The following is a 7,500-nucleotide window of genomic DNA, read 5'->3' as shown; positions in this document are numbered from 1 at the left end:
CAAATATAAGGAGCCCATAAAACGCCAAAATGTAGGAAGTAGATGCTATATTTCAGAGACCAGCTGTCTCTCTCATCAGGCAAATAATTTCATTACTTGCCTGATGAGAGAGACGGCTGGTCTCTATAAATATAGCATTTACTTTCCACATATATATGTTCTTAATATATATATATATATATATATATATATATATATAATATATATATATATATATATATATATATATATATATATATATATATATATATATATATATAATATATATATATATATATATATATATATATATATATATATATATATATATATATATATATATATATATATATATATATATATATATATATATATATATATATATATATATATATATTTATATACAGTAACCTCATGCACGCATTGATTTGTATACAAATTACCTGACATACCAATCCACATTACAGGGACCATTCTGAACGTTTATCAGCGACCAATTATTTCACGAATTACACGGATGATTAGTCAGTGATTGCAAAGCTGTATATAACAATTTGGCTTATGAATTGCGTCATATATGTATTCATTCATTATCCATTCATTTCCCAAGAGTGATGAATGCTCACTTTATTCACACGTCCATTGACTCAAACCACATTATCATTACTGGTTAATTTAACTGTAGGGTTGTAATTTATTTTATAGTTTAACATACATGGGAAAGATACTCTTAGAAGTTGTAGGATTGTAATGTGTCATTCGTGTACAGGAGGTGTTATTATTATTATTATTATTATTATTATTATTATTATTATTATTATTATTATTATTCAGAAGACCAACACCCAATTCATATGGAACAAGCTTTCAGGGGCCACTGACTTGAAATTCAAGCTTCCAAAGGATAAGGTGGTCATTCGAAAGAAATTACAGAAGACAATAGGAAATACAGAAAGAGGAGATCAGTTATTAGAAAAGAAAACGATAAATTAATAAATTAATAATTAAATAGATAAAAATATAAATAAATTAGTTAAAGCATGATGAATTGTTTTAGGTTAGTAAAGCCTTGCATCTTCGCTTGAACTTTTGAGGTTCTAATCGCACAACATTCTCAGTAAGACTGGTACACAGCACTGTTGATTATTCCCGGTTAAATACAGCTGATGGCAGGTGACCAAACAGGGAATCTACTCGACGATTGTCTAAAAAATCTCATTTTGTTAGGGAAGAAGAAAGACGAAATCCCACCACGAGATTCCTTGCTTCGAATATATTACAGCCTGGATTTTCATTACAGGAAAATGTTTGATACATTTAGATACCCTAGCCCTATTCCTACACCTTATTAACATTCAACGGAATTATGACTTCTGAAAACCAAGCATAAGAGATAAATCCACCATTCAAATCCAGTCTAATAGTCAAGTTCCATTTTTAATCTGACGAGAATACCATTCCCTTGAACGTCATTCTGTGACTGTGGTTATCACACAATGGTTAACATAAAGACCAGTGACTGATCCTCAGATCTGAAAAGATAAAATCATTTGGTTCCAATGCCATACAATTACTTCATCAAAAAGACCAGGAGGCGACGTCTGCGATTAATTTGGGGAATGTCAAATTATCATTAAATATATTACAACAAAAGAAGAGGTATGATATTCAATTCGCCATTCAAATACTTCCATTGAATGAATTTTTTATTTGAAAAATTACTGGCTTTGAGATAATAGGGGATAGAAAGGAGAGATTAATATAATATCATTTGTACAATTTAATTCTATTAAAATTAATGCTGCCATAATTGACCATACAGTAACCAAACTTGCAGTGCAATCAATTTACTATTTATTTTAACGACAAGAAGAAAATTTATCTACATATGGCTTAAGTCTCTTGTCTCAATCACGTAACACCTATATTTTCCTATATTCTTAAATCCCACAATCCTACAATCCTCCATCCTACAGTATATCCTTCAAGAACCAAATTGATTTTAATCCTTTTCTATTTATCTGATTTTTTAAAAGCTACCATTAAAAAGGGAATAGGATTTTAAGGAAAAACAAAACAATAATTCAATAAATAATAAATACAAAGTTAATCCCTGACTTAGTCTATGACCCAGAAACGAAAATACTGTCGAATGAATAGCCTCAAAAAACTTATATACAAAAGAAGGCACAGGAAATCGTGAATACCAAAACAACGACCACCTTTCCCCCCATCCCCACATTCTTTATTATCTCCTTTCCTCTCTGGTCAGCCAAAATGTTTTTTCTGGGAGGAGGAGGAGGAGCAGGAGAACGTAAGGTAATGAAATGTGAAAGCTGATTTCCTTGGGATTTTATTGCCCGGGTAACGGGATCCGGTCTGACCCAGGAGAGGATAGAGAGTGTTACACAATCTGTTCGTTCTGCAGAACGCGAGCGATCTGGAAAATTAATGGTGTCTGCATGTACAGTATTCTTTGTTAACTGTGTGCATAGCTGAAAGTGTATGCACGGATAAGCATGAATCGTGTATGTGTGTGGTTTTGGTAAAAAAATAATAATTTATTCAATGATTTTGGGCGTTTAAAACGAATCTGTTCGTGAGTATATAAAAAGACACGTCTGATTTCCTATCCCTCAAAGGATAAGTAAATTATGAGAATCATTTAGATTAAGATTATTTCATCCTAATTCACATTTAGTGAAAATATGTAACGAGGTCATATCTTAGTATGACATGTAAATATTATTGTAATTTTTGGTTATTGGTGAGTTGTTTTCGATTACACCACCTAAAGAATTATGAAAATAAAGTACAGAAAACTAAAGGAGTTTAACAAATAATTTTAGCTGAGTTAATGACAGAACGTGAATATGGAAGAACTAACAACAATACAAAGTAACAATACAATGCTAGTAAAATAACAGCATGAAAGGGCAGAAGAAGTCTGAGGAAGTAAGACTATACAGGTACAGAAGCTAATGAATAAAACAAAACTACAAAGTGTTTTTATTTTTAACTTATAGCAAAAACCAAATATGAAATGGGATATCTAAGAATTTCCTAACGCCATTCCCCCAAAAAAGTGAGGAAAAAAACAAGATTTACCACAGGACAAAAAAAAAAAAAAAAAAAGGCAGGACTTCAAGTATCCTTCTTCTCGTCCTGGGAATGACAAATGGATATCTCTTAGACAAAAGGAACTTCGTATGACTTTGACTTTTGTCGAGGGTAAAGGGGGGCGGAAGCTCCCTATTTATCTCGGAAGGGGAAGAGACCCATCGTCTATGGATGAGGAATGGAAGTTGCCATTTTATAAAGGCCCCCCCTCTACCCCTTTTTGGGTGGTCCTGGTGGTCAACATAGTTGGAAGGAGGGGGAGGATGTTTTCTAGCCTTTGGAATCAATGCAAAGATGTCCTCTTTGGCATAAGCAAACCAAGGATAATGCTATACACACACATACACATATATATATATATATATATAATATACGTATATATACACACCTGTTACATACATACATACATACATACATACATACATATACATATATATATATATATATATATATATATATATATATATATATATATATATATATATATATATATATAAATATATATATATATATATATGTAGTAATGAATGATGTCTTAATCACTCCTGCTATACACTCATCTTCGGCTGACATTGTTTTCCGATAATTTTATCTCACTTAGATGATGGCACTAGAAAGGTCAAGAATGAAGTTAAAACCTTATTGTATGACATATATATATATATATATATATATATATATATATATATATATAAATATATATATATATATATGTGTATATTGTGTGTGTGTGTGTGTGTGTGTGTGTGTGCGCACACCTTTTCATGTTTTACTTTTTTACCTAAACTTCATGAAGCACAGTACTCTGTAATATACCAGGAAATAAAATGGAAATATAGATGCATGTTTAAACAGTAAATTAGTAGTAACAAAGTTATTCGATTGCTGATTACATAACGGTACAGAAATCCGACTGACAGATAGTATGAGATCCATCCACTCATTTTTTCCGGAATGAATTGACAATTATGGCAATTTATTCGCACATCGAGTGAAATTAATCACGCTGTTATTTTGGGTCGTTCCAAATATATTTATATAAAAATGTGAAATATGCATTCTTAATAAGAGTAATATTTCATTTCTTTATGGTCTTTTTTTTTGTAAAAGCTCACCCTAATTTTCAAGCTCACATGCAGTGTTGTTTTATAGTTATAAGAAATGAATCACTTTCTGAATAAAACTAGAGAGGCTTTTGCATCGGAATAGAGAAACGACGTGTTTTCAATACAAAAACACATCAGGACAAATTAAAAATAAAGCTCCATGCTGATTGCGTTGCGTAATGGGCTGGCCTAATGATCTTATTGTAAGTGGACTTTTATTTTGTAGGTCGTTATGAGTAGGTAAATATTAATGACAGAATGAGCAATTACGTAATTGAGGGACTTTGTGCTACTAAAATTTAAATAGTTTACTGAGTCCTGGTCGACATACACAAAAGAACCTGCGAACTTTCCCAGATGAATGTGGACCTCTTGAAATGCATGAAATACAAAACTTTTTACGTAAATAAGAAGAATAGTTGGGCAATGAAATACATGATGGTTTTCGATTAATGCTATATGATCTATTTAAAGGAGACATGGCAGATTGGGTGTCCTGAAAAATAAATATTTTATGAATATTCTTTAAAAGGGAAATATTCCCAACACAAAAAATTCATAATTGGAAACAAAAACTAATCAAATATAGTTTTTTTTTGCAGGAGATCGGAGACGAGAATAGCATCACCCCCATCGACTCTCTCTCTCAGCTCAAGCACATTAGTAAATCAGCGTCCCATTCAATTCATCGGGACCGCTTGAAAAATCTGAATGAGGAGGCCCTCTTGTACTCGCTTACCAGGAGAAGTTTCTTCCCTCTACTGCCTTCAGTACTTTCCTACTCACACGTGAATGGGAGAGGGAGAGACTCCATCCATCCTTCATTCAGCTGAGATGGGCCTTGCTTCATCTCTTGAGGATATCTCCCTCCCCCTTCGGAGATAAATTAAGAATTTCCGACCTCTTTTCCCACGACAGAAATCAACGTCATGAGAAGTTCCCTTTGGTTGAGGAGCAGTCATCAATCATTTTGTTTATGTGAGAGGGGATATTTGTTCCATAATATCGCCTTTCTCATTTCTATACTCGTTTAATTTTTTTATTTGAGTGCGTGGGAGAATAGTGTTACGATCTACTATCATTTCAGTATACATTTAATAATTGGAACCAAACCTGAGGTAATATTTCGATACTTTTTACATTTTCTCATGCTATTATTTCCTTTCATCTCAGACAAGACCCTACAGGCATTTTAAGACGTCTATAAGCTTTAATGACATTTTCTTGGCATTATATGATGATCATTATGATAATTATTTCTCTTCCAGTGCTATTATCACCATTTCTCTTAATAAAAAAATTATTCTTAATTTTCTATTTAAATAAATAGGGTACTAATTACATATAATGAGTCTTATATATATATACTATATATATATATAATATATATATATATATATATATATATATATATATATATATATATATATATATATACATATATACACACACACATACATACATATATATATATATGGTGTTTCAAATTAGAACCCCCTGCCTCTACAGCATAAAACTAAAATTGATATGGACAAACAAAAGTAATTCAGAACAGATATTTTTTTAAGTTTCTCTCTGAGTATTTAATATTTTGTGTGGCCTCCATCTGCCTGTACCACATGCTCCATTTCCGAGACTCAAACCCGCCTCCCTGAGCACTTCGGTCACCTCTCTTGCCAGGTCGTCAGGCAGTATACTCATCATAGTTCACTGTGCGCGCTTCAACACGATCCTTTAAGATACTACCAATGTTTTCCACACACGTATCATGGTCAGAGCCTCCGGAAATTCATGACGAGAAGAAATTGATACCACTGTTTGCTGAAGCTCCTGTGTCTGGAAGAGCTTTGAAAAATGGTGTTTATCATGCAAAATGTGCTTCTTCAATAGACATGCATTTCAGGATCTTTGAGGAAAGGAAATACTCCACCCAGTAAGCACAATTTCTCTGAAAGTATTGCCATTCCATGCTTGTTCTTTTCTTCGATGATCCATTAACAGTTTGGCTGTGAAACAGAGAAAAATTCCCAAACATTCAGGAAATTTTACAACCTGTGGCAATGGCGTCATCGTACTGATCATCCAACTTTGCAGCCCAAATGATGTCATTTTTATGATTTGGCTTCTGACTGTGTAAATGAAGAATTCATCTGATGCGACAACATGGAGGAAGTCAGCTTCATCCCAATCTTTACAAGAATGAACCACAAAACCATGCCACGAGTCTTCTCTCTGTTGCTGAGTGATGTTGGGCTTGCTGATAACAAAATGGCTATACCAGATTTTCAACTCACGATATACAGCACTATATCTTCTCTTCTTTCCCTTTTTGTTTCTAGTTCAGCACCAATTTACATAAAGACTTTCTTGGTCTACCACTATCTCAGCTATGATGTCTTTTGACTCTGAGAAAGGGCTTCAGGCCTTCCAAGATTCTCACTCTTTTCGCAATGGATTTTGTTCAGTTTCTTTTAACAAAGGATTCATCTTTTAATGTATTTAGCTATCCGGGAACGTTAAAATGAAGGATGCGCCAGCATCCCCTGGCCTCTCTGAAGGTCATAGCGGATTCAGCCAATCCATCTGATTTCTCGAGTTGTTAGCCATGGCTGTATCTAACTCCGTCACTCAGTCTGAAAATACAAGAAATAGCAAAATGAAAAATAGCTTAATAGAAACTTAAAATAATGTACTTGGAGACAGGCTGGCAGAAAACTGTAACTCCATTTGTTCTGTGGAGGCAGAGGCTACAATTTCAGAAACACCTGAAGTAAATACAGTATATATAGACACACTGCTACATTAAAACTGCTTTCAGACACTAACAATTCATCTCCAAATTCAGCATTTTATCCCAGCACCCATTCCACTCCCACTCGGTTTAAAGCCAGAATATATAACAAGAGTGGCAATAATACCACTCGATAAGCAAAAACAATTTAAAAGTACCTGTCTCCAGAATACCGGCCTTCGGGCGCAGAATACTATCGGTATCAAAACAGGGAGGAAACCAGATGCCACATTTCATTGACTCCTTGCAAGTTTGTTGAGACCAGAGAGGAAAGAAGATTGTATTTTAATTTGAATTTTAAAATTCAACTTGTATTTTAATGTTTCGTTTTGCTAATAACTGATCTCCACTTTCTGCACTTCTATTACATCTTTCTGAATAATAATAATAATAATAATAATAATAATAATAATAATAATAATAATAATAATAATAATAATAATAATAATACTGCTTTGGTCTTCTACTACAGGTTCGTCCTATACAGAGGTTTGGGTTTACAGA

The sequence above is a fragment of the Macrobrachium rosenbergii genome, chromosome 31, assembly GCF_040412425.1.
Source record: "Macrobrachium rosenbergii isolate ZJJX-2024 chromosome 31, ASM4041242v1, whole genome shotgun sequence".
Classification (NCBI taxonomy): Eukaryota; Metazoa; Arthropoda; class Malacostraca; order Decapoda; family Palaemonidae; genus Macrobrachium; species Macrobrachium rosenbergii.
This window is presented reverse-complemented; position numbering follows the sequence as displayed.